The following is a 15,090-nucleotide window of genomic DNA, read 5'->3' as shown; positions in this document are numbered from 1 at the left end:
ACACACACACACACACACACACACACACACACAGAGCTTTATAAACCTCCATGGCATTTTACTTGGGCAATGGAACTGACTACTTTGAAACTTAGTAGTAGTAGTAGTAGTAGTAGTAGTAGTAGCCAATCACTTTAAAAACGTATTGGACATGTCATGGTTTTACAATCAAATATCTAAAACATAATTAATATATTCACACATTTACAGGTCTAGTTGGATCTTATACCAGAAACCATCCCCCCCCCATTTAAAATAATTTAGGGAAATCGAGGAAATTTTACCGAGCGAGGTGGTGCAGTGGTTAGCACACTGGACTCGCATTCGGGAGTACGACGGTTCAATCCCGTCTCCGGCCATCCTGATTTAGGTTTTCCGTGATTTCCCTAAATCGTTTCCGGCAAATGCCGGGATGGTTCCTTTGAAAAGGACACGAACGATTTCCTTCCCAATCCTTCCCTAACCCGAGCTTGCGCTCCGTCTCTAATGACCTCATTGTCGACGGGACGTTAAACACTAACCACCACCACCAAGGAAATTTAAATCAGGACAGCCGGATGCAGCTAACATTCGCCATCCTACCAAATACAAAGTTTGCTTCAAACAGCACTCAGTTTACTGCTGCCATACAATGTTTTGTTTATAAGTTGTTGCAAAGAAGCCAATACATAATGTAAACAGATAGTGATATAGTGTACATTCATTTCTCAACATCATTACTCAACTAAACACATTCCTCCATAATGTAAAAATGTACCATTATACAATTCATTTTTTTCAACACCAATTACAGAATGCATTACACATACAGTATCAGCTCAGATCAGGGGCATAGCAATGGTGTATGGTTTCCATTAGCCTGCCTGAAAAAGTGAGTCAGCATCCCTTAATGACGAGCGAGATGCTGAGCACACTAAAGTAATATTAGTATTATCCATTGCAGAGATTTGGTATCTCATTTTCAAGGAGGTTGCAGTGTGAAAGTGTGTTGTTAAATGAGAGAAGTGTTTTATTGTTATTTACTTCTGTTACAGAGTAGGAGTCTGGTAAAAATGTGTTATCTAATAAAAGCCTATGCTGTAGGGAATGTATAGTTTAACCAGTACTTTTTAATTGCCCTTTTAAATAAGTTTATTAATCTCTTTCTCTCCTTATGTAATCTATTATACAACTTTATTCCTTCGCACAAAAAGCTCCGTTGCATTTAAGTTTAGTCCTTTGTGGCAAATGTTAAGTACAGTCCACATAAATGGTCATGAACAGAGCTGTTTATGTAGTAATTACTGCTATGAATACTCTTCTTATTTCTCTAATGGCAGGTCTGGAATCGGGCTGCACAGAAGTTGAATGCCAGCCAGAGCAAATGGACCTTGATGAACGATAGAGGGCAGTGTCATCACAGCACTGCATTTGCCTAGTGAGTGTATCATCATCTTGCCATGTGAATACATCGACCAATAGTGTCCCGAGTAGCTGGTATAAATACTGCAGCACCTCGGCCACTCAGTAACAAATGCTATCAGATATTGTACATGAATGACTATCTCCACTGCACTATTGACTACTTGCTGACGACTTCACTTTGGTACTGGTTTTCCTGTTTGGCCTCTAACTGGATTGTGGCTCTCACTTGATCTGCTGACAGTGTTGTGCCACAAGTTGTTCACACTTTGTTGTAGCCTAGATTGCTATTGCCTTGCTCTTGTTGTGTCAGGTCTGCAGTTCAGTCTGCCCTGTTGCTTGACTCTGGTATGGGTTTGAGTCCCATCCGCAGGCAGCCTTCCCACCTTCGTCATCATAACTTTTTTTCTGTTATGTACACTGGTATCCAGCGACTTGGGGACATAGTAGCAAGTATGGGAGACAGCACATAACATAAAAGGTAATAACAACTGTTAATTACGTATACAACTACCTTCCTGGTGTCAAAAAAAAATTATTCTAAACTCTATGTCACACCCTATGAATGAATAATGGAGAATATGTCATGAATTTGACAGGAAAGCAAGTGAAATTAATCATGTAATTCAACCTCACATCAGGATATCAGTGTATGACAAAATTTCCTGGAATTCTGCCTAGTATAAACAACACCAATAGTAATAATAAGATGTCAATACAGCCAATCTCCAATGGATCTGAGTACCTCCTTTCGTTAAGCACAGTATGGCTGTCAGACATATGAGGCACTGCTGGGTGAGGAGTCAAAGGAGCACCAAAATAAGCTTAGGTGAAGCTACAAACAGTGCTGAGATGTAGTGTTGGCCAACCTATAACATAAACTGCACAACAGTGGTTTACCAAGCTTAGCTAAGTGATGGGTTCAAACAGTGCACACAACGGATGTAGTTTATTCCTAATTCAGACTTTTTTTAAAGTATTGTATGACTGTGGCTTAATGCCACTGAAAACGTTTTAGTATTAACTATTTATAGTAGACTTTTCTGTGGAAAATTGCACAACAGTACAGTAATTTGTACTAAACTGCCAGTTACAAGCTGAGCAATTTGCCAACGTATGATTCACTCATATCTCAACACAGCACAACTGGACTACACAAAAAATTCACTTGTGCTACAGGTGACAAACTTTACCGAATGAGGTAACAGGAGAAACGGTGAAGAAACCAAGACTGAACATTAATACACCAGTAACAGAATATTCAAGCTATCCTGTAACTATCCACTAAAAACTAGACATAGAAGAAACAAAAACATAAAAGGCATAAATCAAAGAGTAAACAAAACCACATATACAGAACACAGTGCCTCTGGAGTCTGGCATGAAACGTTTGACATCACAGGTGCATGCTGCAGTTTGAAGACAACGCCAATGGATATCACAGAGTTATGAGCAGAAAGTGCTCAAAAATTGACAGTCAAAAAATATATCTGTTGCAGGGTGGAAATATTATTACAGGCATATTAGGAAGTGAAAGAAATTATGACTATGCTTGTACATGTAGACTCTGATCACAATTTATTGGCTATGAAACGCAAACCGAAACTGAAGAAATTTATGAAAAAATCAAGGAGAAGGGATCTGTATAAATTACTGAGAGTTCAGAAAAAGAGATTTAAGCAATGACTGGCTGAAATAGGAAAAAGAAAATAATAGAAGAAGAATGACTAGCAGTGACAGATCAAATAGTGAAAGTGCAGGAAAAACTAAGATGACAGACATCACCCAGCAGAAACCTTTGGGATAACACATTTACTTATGAATGTAGGAAATCTAACAATTTATAACTCTAGCAAATGAAACAGGCACAATACAGTAAAAGAGATTTAGAAGAACACAAAGTGGCAAAGCAGGAATGGTTAGAGAAGAAAAGCAAAGCTGCAGAAGCATGCATAACTAAAGGAAATGTAGATGCCAGTTAAAGAAAATTTAAAAAATATTTGTGGAAAAGGTAAGCAGATGTATGAATATTAAAGTTCTGTGATGACAAGGCAGTACCAACCAAAGAAGACAAGACTGGATGCCAGAAGGAATATACAGAGGGTTAATATGAAGGAAATAATACTGCAACAACAACTAGACAATGCACTCAAAGACCTAATAAAAAAAGTCAACCTCCATTTACTGCACCTGAGTAAGGGTTATGGGCCCAGGTACACAAGTCTCTCTTTCTGGTAGTGGCAGAGTTTTTGGTGGCACTGTAAGCAACAGCAAATTTAACATTATAAGCATGATGTGATGGAACAGTCTATGCATCAGTGTTTGAAGTTATCTGGAGTGAACAAAGGAGCGATGTGGACATTCCAAATGGAATTGAGATTTAGAGAAAATGACTTTCTAGATATTGCCAATAGCACAGCTATTAAGCCCCTAAAGGAGAAAGAAGCTGATGTAAAAACATGGATGTAAAAGGATACAAAATCACAGGAACTTATTGTGATGTGGATAGAGGTAATGCCAATCACCCACTTACTTTCATGTTCATCAGCTGGCTTGTGGACTAAACTGAAGATCACGTACGAGAAAGAGCCCACAGTGAGCAATCACCTAATTCAGCAAAAGTTTTTCTCGCTCCAGTTTAGTGATAACTAAGTGGTTACAATAATGTTGAAAACAGAAGCATAAAGGTGAACTACTTTCAGAGAAAATAATGATAATCTAGGTGTTGTTGTTGTTGCCAGAGATACACAAATATCTCCATTCAGCACAGGAGCCTGTCCCATTTTAGAAACAAACACTTAATGAGTTAACGTCAAGTTGCTCCAGTGAGAAACATGAAACAATCAGTCTGATCAGCCAGAAGTAGCTTTGACCACTCTAAGCACGCAGCAAAAAATTAACTGTTTGTGGGTCATTTTGGAAAGGCCTGAAAAAATAAACTGAACAGAGAAATGATAGGCTCCTGTTATCGGAAAAAAAAAGAGTTTGTTTCAAGTCAGACTGCAGACTGTTGAAGTCCATAGAAGGCAAAAAGGCTCCTTGATGTGTAGAAGTCAAGGAGCTGACTCACAAGATTATCAGTTAATGGATACAGCTGTTAGTGAGTGTAAGTGCATTAAGACGATTGTTCAAAAAAACTTGACTGTGTGCAAACCTCTATGAAAGTTGCTGTGGATGACAGTAAACTACTTTACATGACTGGGCACAGTACTATGGAACTACATGCATGGAACAGGATGAAATTTATCAAAACAGTACTTAGTGGAATGCTTTTTGTATTTAACCTGAAATTCAATCTTTTTTGGTAGAAACAGTGTTGGATAAGAGTATATATTTATTGTCAAAAAATGGACAATCTGAATTCTTGAACAGTCCATGAACCATGAAGATTGCCATAGTTGGGGAGGCTTACGTGCCCCAAAGATACAGGTAGCCGTACCATAGGAGCAACCGCAACAGAGAGGTACCTGTTGAGACGCCAGACAAACATGTGGTTCCTAAAGAGGGATAACAGCCGTTTCAGTAGTTGCAGGGCAAGAATTTAAGTAGATAAAACCTGGATAAACTGAAAGAACCAGAGCTTGTAGAAGGTTTCAGAGAGAGAATTAGGGACCGATTGATAGTAACAGGGAAAAGGAAAATAGAACAAGAAGAATGGGTAGCTTTGAGAGATGAAATAGTGAAGGCAGCAGAGGACCAAGTACACAAATGATGAGGTCTATTGGAAATTTTTGGGTAACACAAGATATATTGAATTTAATCAATGAAAGGAGAAAATATAAAAATGCAATAAATGAAGCAGGTGAAAGGGAAACAAACGTCTAAAAAATGAGATCAACGGGAACCCAAAATGGCTAAGCAAGAATGGCTTTAGGACAAATGTAAGGATGTACAAGCATGTATCGCTAGACATAAAATAGACACTGCCTACATGAAAAGTAAAGAGACTTTACGCGAAAAGAGAACCAGATACACGAATATCAAGAGCTTGGATGGAAAACCAGCCCTAAGCAAAGAATGGAAAGCATAAAGATGTAATCAGTATATAGAGGGTCTACACATGGGAGATGTACTTGAGGGCAATATTACGGAAATGGAAGAGGAAGTAGAAGAAGATGAGAAGGGACATAAGACACTTTGTGAAGAATCTGACAAAGCACTGAAAGACTTAAGTCGAAACAAGGCCCAAGGAGTAGACAGCATTCCTTTAGAGCTACTGATAGCCTTGGGAGAGCCAGCCATAACAAAACTCTTCCATCTGGTGAGCAAGATAGGTGAAATACCCTCAGGCTTCAAGAATATAACAATCCCAATTCCAGAGAAAGACGGTGCTGACAGGTGTGAAAATTACCGAACTATCAGTTTAATAAGTAACAGTCGCAAAATACTGATACAAATCCTTTACAGAAGAATGGAAAAACTGGTAGAAGCTGACCTTGGGGAAGATCGGTTTGGATTATGGAGAAATGTAGGAACATGCGTGGCATACTGACCGTACGACTTCTCAGAGAATATAATTTAGGGATAGGGAAATCTACATTTACCTACATTTATAACAATTGTGGACTTAAAGAGAGCTTTTGACATGTTGACTGGAATACCCTCTTTCAAATTCTGAAGCTACCAGGGGTAAAATACAGGGAGTGGAAGGTTATTTACAATTTGTGCAGAAACCACATGGTCCAGATGGCCATTATAAGAGTCAAGGGGCTTGAAAGGGAAGCAGTAGTTGAGAAGGGAGAGCGACAGGATTGTAGTCTATCGCCAATGTTATTCAATCTGTGTATTGAACAAGCAGTAAAGAAAACATAAGAAAAATTTGGAACAGGAATTAAGTTTCAAGGAGAAGAAATAAAAACTTTGAGGTTTGCTGAAGAAATTTTAGTTCTGTCAGAGACAGCAAAGGACTTGGATGAGTTGTTGAATAGAATGAACAGTATCTTGGAAGGAGGATATAAGATGAACATAAACAAAAGCAAAATGAGGATAATAGAATGTAGTCGAATTAAATCAGGTGATGCTGAGGGAATTAGACGAGGAAATGAGGCACTCAAAGTAGAAGATGAATTTTGCTATTTGGGGAGTAAAATAAATGATGATGGTCAAAGTAGAGAGGATATAAAATGTAGACTGTCTATGGCAAGGAAAGTGTTTCTGAAGAAGAGAAATTTGTTAACATCGAGTGTAGATTTAAGTGTCAGGATGTCTTTTTTGAAAGCAGTTGTATGGAGTGTAGCCATGTGTGGAAATGAAACATGGATGATAAACAGTTTAAACAAGCAGAGAATAGAAGCTTTTGAAATGTGACGCTACAGAAGAATGCTGAAGATTAGATGGGTATATCACGTAACTAATGAGGTGGTACGGAACAGAATTGGGGATAAAGAAAAATTTGTGGTACAACCTGACTATAGGAAGGGATCAGTTGGTAGCAAACATTCTGAGGCAACAAGGGATCACCAATTTAGTATTGGAAGGAAGTGTGGGGGGTAAAAATGTTTGAGGAAGACCAAGACATGAATACAGTAAGTAGATTCAGAGGGATGTAGGTTGCAGTAGTTACTCTGAGATGAAGTGGCTTGCACAGGATAGAGTAGTATGGACAGATGCATCAAACCAATCTTTGGACTGAAGGCCACCACCACCACCACCACCACCACCACCACCACCACCACCACCACCACCACCACCAACAACAACAACAACAAAAGTGTAGTCCATGCAGTATATAACCTTGCCAATAAAATGTAGATCGTATGTTGTTTTCCCCAAACGGAACATAATCAGAAATGCCAGTTGTTACTTTGGCATGTGCACATTAAACGCTCTCTGTGGTTGGCACTAACAACGCTAGTGACTTTTCATTGGAAAATCTTATAATTTAGTTCCTGTAACACTGGTAATTAATACTGAGGGAGGGTGTTAGTGGTACAATGTTAATATTGTTTTAAGGTGGCAACGCTGCTTTTTGGTTTGTGTTAACTTCCCTCTGTCAGAAGCTTTTGTTTTTATTCATTTATCCCATCTGTGCATTATTGTCACCTGTCACTGAGTTGTACACTATTACACATTTAAATATAATCTGTACTAATAGACTTATTATCGAGCTGTACCTGATTGAAATTTAGACTACAGGTTGAGAGGGAACCACATGTTATGAGAACAAGAGAGAGAACAATTACAGGTTAAAGTAAAGCTAGCATAACTGTGTGTTACTGAATTAAATCTGTGTATGCTGAGGGAATCAGACTGGGAAATGAAACACTGAAAGGAGTACATAGATTTTGCAATTCATGTAGCAAAATAACTGACAGTGGTAGAAGTTAGAAAGTTATAAATAGCAGATTAACAATAGCAAGAAAATATTTTCTGGAAAAGAGAAATTTAAGTGATAGAAAATCTTGTATAGAAATACTTGTTTTGACAGTAGCCTTATATGGGAGTGAAATATGGACAATAAACAATACAGACAAAATGAGAATAGAAGCTTTTGAAATGTAGATCAAAGGGAGATTGCATAGCAACAAACAGCGTGGTTATGAAACAGTGCTGATGACTTCTGGGCAGTGTAGAAAAAGTAATGAATTGGTGCCTTGAGAAATCCCAGTTTAATAATAATAATAATAATAATAATAATAATAATAATAATAATCTATTTAGAATGAAATACCATAGGAAATCATAGCTGAAAGAACTGTGCTCTATTAGTGTGACATAATTTTTAACCGAGTTTTTATTGCCATTGTTGAAGTTGTACAAGAGACTTTGATTTGTAGTGAGATCAGTCACATGATATAAATAAACTGTAAAAAGTTCACTTTCAAAATGTAGTATGAAAACAGAGTAGAAATTAAGGGGGCCTCAAACCACGTTGCATGGTACTGTTCAGGGAACTCCATTATCCTGTACACAAAGCTACAAAACTATCTCGTTCTAGGGCAAAACATACAGAATGTATCAACCACTAAATTCAAAATTCTCACTTCATTCTATGCTGCCTCCACTACCCACCCATCCACCCTGGACCCAATGTGTAAAAGAATCTATGCCACACTGTTGTTTACTTTCGCTGAGACTGTATTCCTTTTGACTTCCAATACAGTCCCTCCCATTCTTAGTCCTTGCCCCTCCTTCACGTTTGTCCTCTCATCACCTTTCTCTTGTTGACCTCAATTATTCCACCCAGCGGAAGCCTTGACTCCAATTAAATGACACAGCTTGTCAATATAGCTGCATGCTGAGATGAAGGCGCAAGTTTGTAAGCTGTACATGTGATTCACTTGTTTATATACCTAGTTACTATGCTTTGGGTGATGTGGGTAGGATTTTGGGTAGGATACACCTCATCTAACACACCAAGACATAGTCAAACCCCTGGTGAAGGATGTGGTTGAGCCTTTCAAAGCCATGGTGATAATGGGTGAGCTGGTCAGTGGCTGGTTAACAGGTTTGTGGTTTCAGAGGAGGAGATGGCACAGAAGATATGTTCATGGATGAGCTGGATATGATACAATCTGTCAGTAAAGGCTCTGTCAAGGTTATCAGTACATTTTGACACGATTTGTTTCTCACTGTAGAGGTGGTTTCATGGTTGATGAGACTGTAAGGAAGATACTACTTGTCCTCTATATAAAATAAAATAAAACCAGTTCTTTACCACACACCCCACAGGCAACAGCCAACCAAAACCTCACATAGAACCTTATTTAAAACAGTTCCAATTTCCCTCCAACTGAAATCCTCACTTCTAGCTTGGTCTCACCTTCCTTTCCTAACTCCCTCCCTGTTAAGTCCAACATTACTCCAATGGAATACACAGCCATCCGTAATGTGAAAACCAATCCAGAAGTTATCTTCCTTCACAGAGACAAAGGCTCCCCCACAGTGGTCATAATCATAGTGATTACGGCTGAGCCTCTCTGACAACCTTCCAACACCTACACATACAAATGTTACAACCATGATCACAAAGGTCTAAAAGGACCTCAATAGCTCTTCAAGGCTTTAGGTTCAACCAAAACCTAACACGTGAATCCATCTCCATCCTCAAAGCAGCAACCCCCCTACCCCATGCTCACCTGTTACCTACTCCCCAAGCTCCACAAACCCAACCCCACAGGTCACCCTACAGGTTCTGCCACTGTTGATAGGTACAATGCTCCCACATAATGAACCTTTGCCTTTGTTGACCACCCTCCTCAAACTATTGTCCATAACCTCCCAGGCTCGCATGCTCACTTCCTTCACTGCCTTTTCACTGTTCCTGTACCGTTACCACCAGGTTCCTTGTTTGTTACTGGGGGTGTGACATTATTATAAACCAACACCCCCCTTGCTCACAACTGTATTTCCCAGCATGTTCCTGGTAATAAACTCACCACTTCTATCCAACTGCATCCACACAATTATTTCACCTTGAAAGGCCAAATCTAAAAACAAATTCATGATACTGCCACAGGTACTCACATGGCACAATCCTCTGCCGACTATTTACCTGCCACCTGGAGGAATCCTTCCTATCCAGTCAACATCCAAAACCTCTTGTCTGGTTCAGATTAACTGATCACATTTTCATGATCTGGATTTATGGCAGGGACGATCTTTGCTCTCTCTTCTATAAACTCAACATCTACTCCCAAATCCACTTCATCTGCTCTCTCGCAACTCAATGAGTAGCTGTCCTAGATGTCAATCTCCATCTCTCAGATGGTTCCACAACTATGTCTGCTCATATCTAGCACACCAACCACCAACAATACCTCCACTTTGACAGTTGTCATCTATTCCACGTCAAAAACTCTCTTCCTTACAGTTTCAGTACTTGTTACAACACGTATGCAGTGGAAAGCTGCAAATGTTGAAATATACCAGTAATATGCCCCGACATGAAGGATACCCTCGCAAAATCTGCCCCCTATCAACCAAAGTACTGTTCCACCACCTTTCCAACATCTAAAATATCACTGTCCACCCACAATCTAATCCTGCTTCCAATCCTGCACCCCATGGGTCCTACCCTTGCAGTCGAACCAGGTCAGTGTGTATACGTGGACAAGGAAAAAAAATTCCCGGATTTCCTGGTTAAAAATACACTTTCTCCTGGGTGCAAACATACTTTTTCCTGTTAACTGACAGTATATTTTCTCTAGTAACTGTATAAGTCCTTTGAATGACAATGGTATTATACACGGGAGTAGAATTTCCCGGCGCTTTATAAAACTAAACACAGGGGGGAAAAAAACGCATTTTTTTTACAGATCTTTGATGTGCAGCAACACTTACGCTGCACATTTTCGTATTACGAAAGTATAAATTCCACCGAACACCGCATGTTACTTTCCGAAGCATTGACATCGAGTTTGCGATTCACGTTAGTAAGCCAGTCATAGCTCACATCACGCGATCTCGACAGCCGATGACAGCGGGTATTCAGCGCTTAGGACACGTGATGTGGTCACCCAATAGCAGCATCACAGTTATGCAGCGCGAACGCACTAACAGAAAAAGTTAATGGTTTGAATTAATATACAGTGTTGCCACACGAAACGCAAAGCCGCGCTTGATTAGCCAAGCGGTCTCAGGCGCTGCAGTCGTGGACTGTGCGGCTGGTCCCGGCGGAGGTTCGAGTCCTCCCACGGGCATGGGTGTGCGTGTTTGTGCTTAGTATAATTTAGGTTAAGTAGTGTGTAAGCGTAGGGACTGATCACCTTAGCAGTTAAGTCCCATAAGATTTCACGCACATGTTGAACATATCCTCACGAAACACAAAGCTTTCACATATAATACTCGTCTGTAAGATTAATACCCTACAAGAGAAGCTAAGCTTTCACATAGCATGTTGGTCTTTTATGCACGTATTACAATTTAAGATAATTCACACAAATGTGATTGTAAAATTTTTAATAACGACGTAAATGTCTGATCTTCTGGGCTCTAAATTCATCTAAATGACTCGTCATCAAAGAGTTGATTTTTAAATGAGAGTCAAACACTCTGTGATTTAAGAAATTCATCGTACATTATCACACATAGCTACGTTGTAACTGCCAGAATGGTACTTTGATGGTAACGCTTTTCAAATCACCATTCGGAATATTTTCCCGTGACATGTAGAAATAGGTTCGTCTCCGCAGTTGCCAGAGAGCGCCAGATGATACACGTCACCGTGCTTGCGTACCTACAATGTCGCAGGGAGCCCGTATGTTCGTACGTGTAAAACATAAAAAGATCGTACATTATGTCATAGAAGAAACAAGACATCAGAGGATACTCCAGGAGCATCGGAATTTCAACACCCATACTAAAATTTGCACATCTGTATGTCCATATTCCCAGTTAAGTGGGCCACGACCCGATATTAAGCTTTTCAATGTGATTTTCGGGATGTAAATTTTCTTGGAGTACCAGTACTGTGTTATCTCATGTTTGGTTCTTTATTATGGCATATGCCATACATGCTAGAAGTTGAAAACGTGCAACTGAAATGTAGCGAACAGTGTGTGGAACTAAAAAGAAAATTTCTTTAGCAAACCGACAAAAATAACTTCATTGTTCTGCAAGGCAATTAATGCTTGACTGTCAGAAAGGTGGAAATCAGAAATCTGTTTTGTTTTCATTTGACATGAGAGCAGTAAATGAAGAGGAAACAGCAAAAATCACTAAGTGTAAACATGGGTCACGTGGAGACTACCCACTATGCCACTGTGATTCAGTCTGCTCTGCGCATCAGCCTCGGATCTACAATATTTCCAAACCGGGGCAATACCCCGCCACTCCCTCGAGCGTTTGACATAGGACGTAAAAAATTTAAAAAAGTCGAGTTTTCAAAAATATGTACATTTTGTAGCGCACGTCTTTCTGAAGAGTCTGATGCATAAAACGTGTGATCGAGGAAATGTAAGTCATGTTATTTGGCCGTAAGTGTGCCAAAGTGCAGTGCCTCGCCTCCTCACACAGCATTCTTCTATCGCACGTCACTGTACTTCGCTCTGTGGAATTGAAACGTGTATATTTAGTAATGGATGCAATCAAACCATATTCAGGACAGTGGAAACTAAAATGTCCTGTGGTGACTCTCCTGCCTACAATTGGCCGGTTTGACATCCTGTCCCTCTTCTTCTTCTTCTTCTTCTTCTTCTTCTTCTTCTTTTTTGGTTAAGAACTCTTCAGAAAATTTGCACTCTTTATTCCCTATCAGCTAACAACTTGCTGCTTTGTGAGACATAAAATTAAATATACGACACAAAAACCCAGTAGACATGAGACAAGCAAAAGAATACACATTTCTTCAATCCTTAGTTCCTAGGTTGGGTTTTTTTTCCCTCTCTATCTTGTTACAGCGTTACATGGCGTGCTTTCCTTTCTGCGAAAGAATCTATTACCTCATCGAAGTTCGCCAAATGTTTTGCCACATGAAAAGTCGAAGTCTAATACCAAATAAGCTGTTAATGCTAATAGGACCCAAGACTGGTGTCGTTTCCCGATCTGATTACGTCTATTTTGTCACTCTCTGCTAGATAAAACAAAATAGGTCTTTCTAATACTGCAACAATTGTAATACACACCAAATAAACGAGACCGTTTGGCACAAACGGTCTTTTTTGTAACAACAGAATATAATTCACAAAGTACCAATATCAAATGCCTATTAGGCCTACTACAAGCAAATAGCCATACGTTAGGAATAGTTTCACACTTAATTCATACGCTACAGTTTCTCAAGTATGAGATCGAAAAGTAGTAGTACGAAATTTTTATACAAACTTGGAATCGTCATGTTGTTCCATAATTTGTGTGATGTCCCCGTTTCTTCTCCTTCCTCGTTCTAACAGTCTTGTTATCACTAATTCTGTAACTATTCCTGCCAATGTCAAAGCTTATTCGCAGGTTAACTCCACTAACTCTGCCAGAAACACCGGTTTAGTTATCCCTCGATTATTCTCCGGTTAGGCGTCGCAACGTGTTCGTACAACGCGTTTTCCGCGCTTCTTCCAGACTAGAATTTAAAGCGGCTGCTAGCCGGGGACTGTAGTTGTAGTTGTTTTTTGGGAAGGAGACCAGACAGCGAGGTCATCGGTCTCATCGGATTAGGGAAGGAAGTCGGACGTGCCCTTTCAAAGGAACCATCCCATTTGCCTGAAGCGATTTAGGAAACGATTTAGGAAAATCACGGAAAACCTAAATCAGGATGGCCGGACGCGGGATTGAACCGTTGTCCTCCTGAATGGGAGTCCAGTGTGCTAGCCACTGCACCACCTCGCTCGGTCCGGGGACTGTACAACTGGCCAAAAATTTTCTGTCAAAATTTCATTTTCTTAGATACACCGAGAAGGTAATACGTAATCTTTGTTACCTGTTATTCGTTTATTTCCACTTCTGTAGTCCGAATCTATGGATTTAGCTAGTAATTATAGTAATTATAACAACGCTCATCATTCGCAAACCCAACCAACCACACAATCAAGACAGCGCTTGGCATTCATCTGTTCGGCCTTACCCAGCTCAACTCGTATAGCCCCTTTTGTCTGCAGGAAAATTTGTTTCTACATGCGACGAGGATTCCGCTGACAGAGACATCATGTACACTATGTACGATTTCACAAATCAACATACAATTCATTCAGAAATCAACTTACAATGTGTTCAAAAATGTTCAAAAACCGGCAGGTATGCGTTTCAAAGTCATATGAATAATCGATAGACTAACGAGTGCTGGATGCTAGTCGCTTTGTGAAACAAGGTTTTTTCCCCTCAATAGTATGAATTTGCCCCCCCCCCCCCTCCCTCCTAGAACTGGGCCTTCTGCGCATGAAGAATCTGGCAGCTTGGGCGCGCCAGTAAAACTTTTCCCGGTAGCATCTAGCTGCGACTGCTTACACAGCCAACAGCCACATTTCTGTAGCCAGAAGTGGGAGAAGGTACTACTCAACTGCGCATGCACATGATCCCGCTCGTAACTGCTAAAACGAATCTAATGTAAACAGTTGTGACGTCATGCTCCTCGGAGGCAATTTGTTGTTATGGAACATTGCATAATCTTCCTAAAGCCCTTGACAAATTTTGCTGTTGGCAGACACTTGTATGAGCACTGTTTTGTTGCTGTATATGGCGCATTTCCTTTGCAATTTAAGTTTTATTTTCGTTTTTTCTCTCGTGCATGTTTTATTGTTGCAGTATTATTCTGAAATAGTGGTATACAGTAATATCCTTTGTTAGAGTATCGGTTCTTGCCAGTCAAAATTACAAAAATTTAACTGAAAACAAACACAATGAAAACTTCCTGGAATTCTAAAAAATTCCCGGGTTTTTCCCGGATCTCCCGGTTGTCCCGGGTCGTATACACCCTGCAGGTGAAAGAACTGCCCCGTACACCTGCCCACCACAGTTCAGTCACAGGCATTTCCTACCCTATAAAAGCAAGATCGACAAATAAAAGCAGTCATGTTATATATCTATCGCTTACGCTACAATTACTGCGCAGCATTCATGTGGGCATGCTGGGCACCACAACACAAATGATGGCAACAGCTGCTACACTATGCAAGTCATTTGGACACTACATTCCAAGACTAATTTGTCTGAACTACAAGGGTGGGAATTGTCTCCAGCGTATTTTGCGTTCTCGCAATCTGTCTGGCCTAAACCTCCATTAATCTGTCTCCCAATGCCTCACCTTATCTTTCCCCTTCT

The 15,090-nt window shown here is 40.0% G+C and overlaps 1 protein-coding gene across 1 annotated transcript in view; it reads right to left on the bottom strand.

The window, feature by feature from the left end:
* LOC126267003 (copine-8-like) overlaps window positions 1–15,090 on the bottom strand; it is a 113,833-nt gene that overhangs the window by 75,321 nt on the left and 23,422 nt on the right. The window lies entirely within an intron of this gene.

The sequence above is a fragment of the Schistocerca gregaria genome, chromosome 4 (assembly GCF_023897955.1).
Source record: "Schistocerca gregaria isolate iqSchGreg1 chromosome 4, iqSchGreg1.2, whole genome shotgun sequence".
In the NCBI taxonomy this organism is placed as follows: domain Eukaryota; kingdom Metazoa; phylum Arthropoda; class Insecta; order Orthoptera; family Acrididae; genus Schistocerca; species Schistocerca gregaria.
This window is presented reverse-complemented; position numbering and strand designations above follow the sequence as displayed.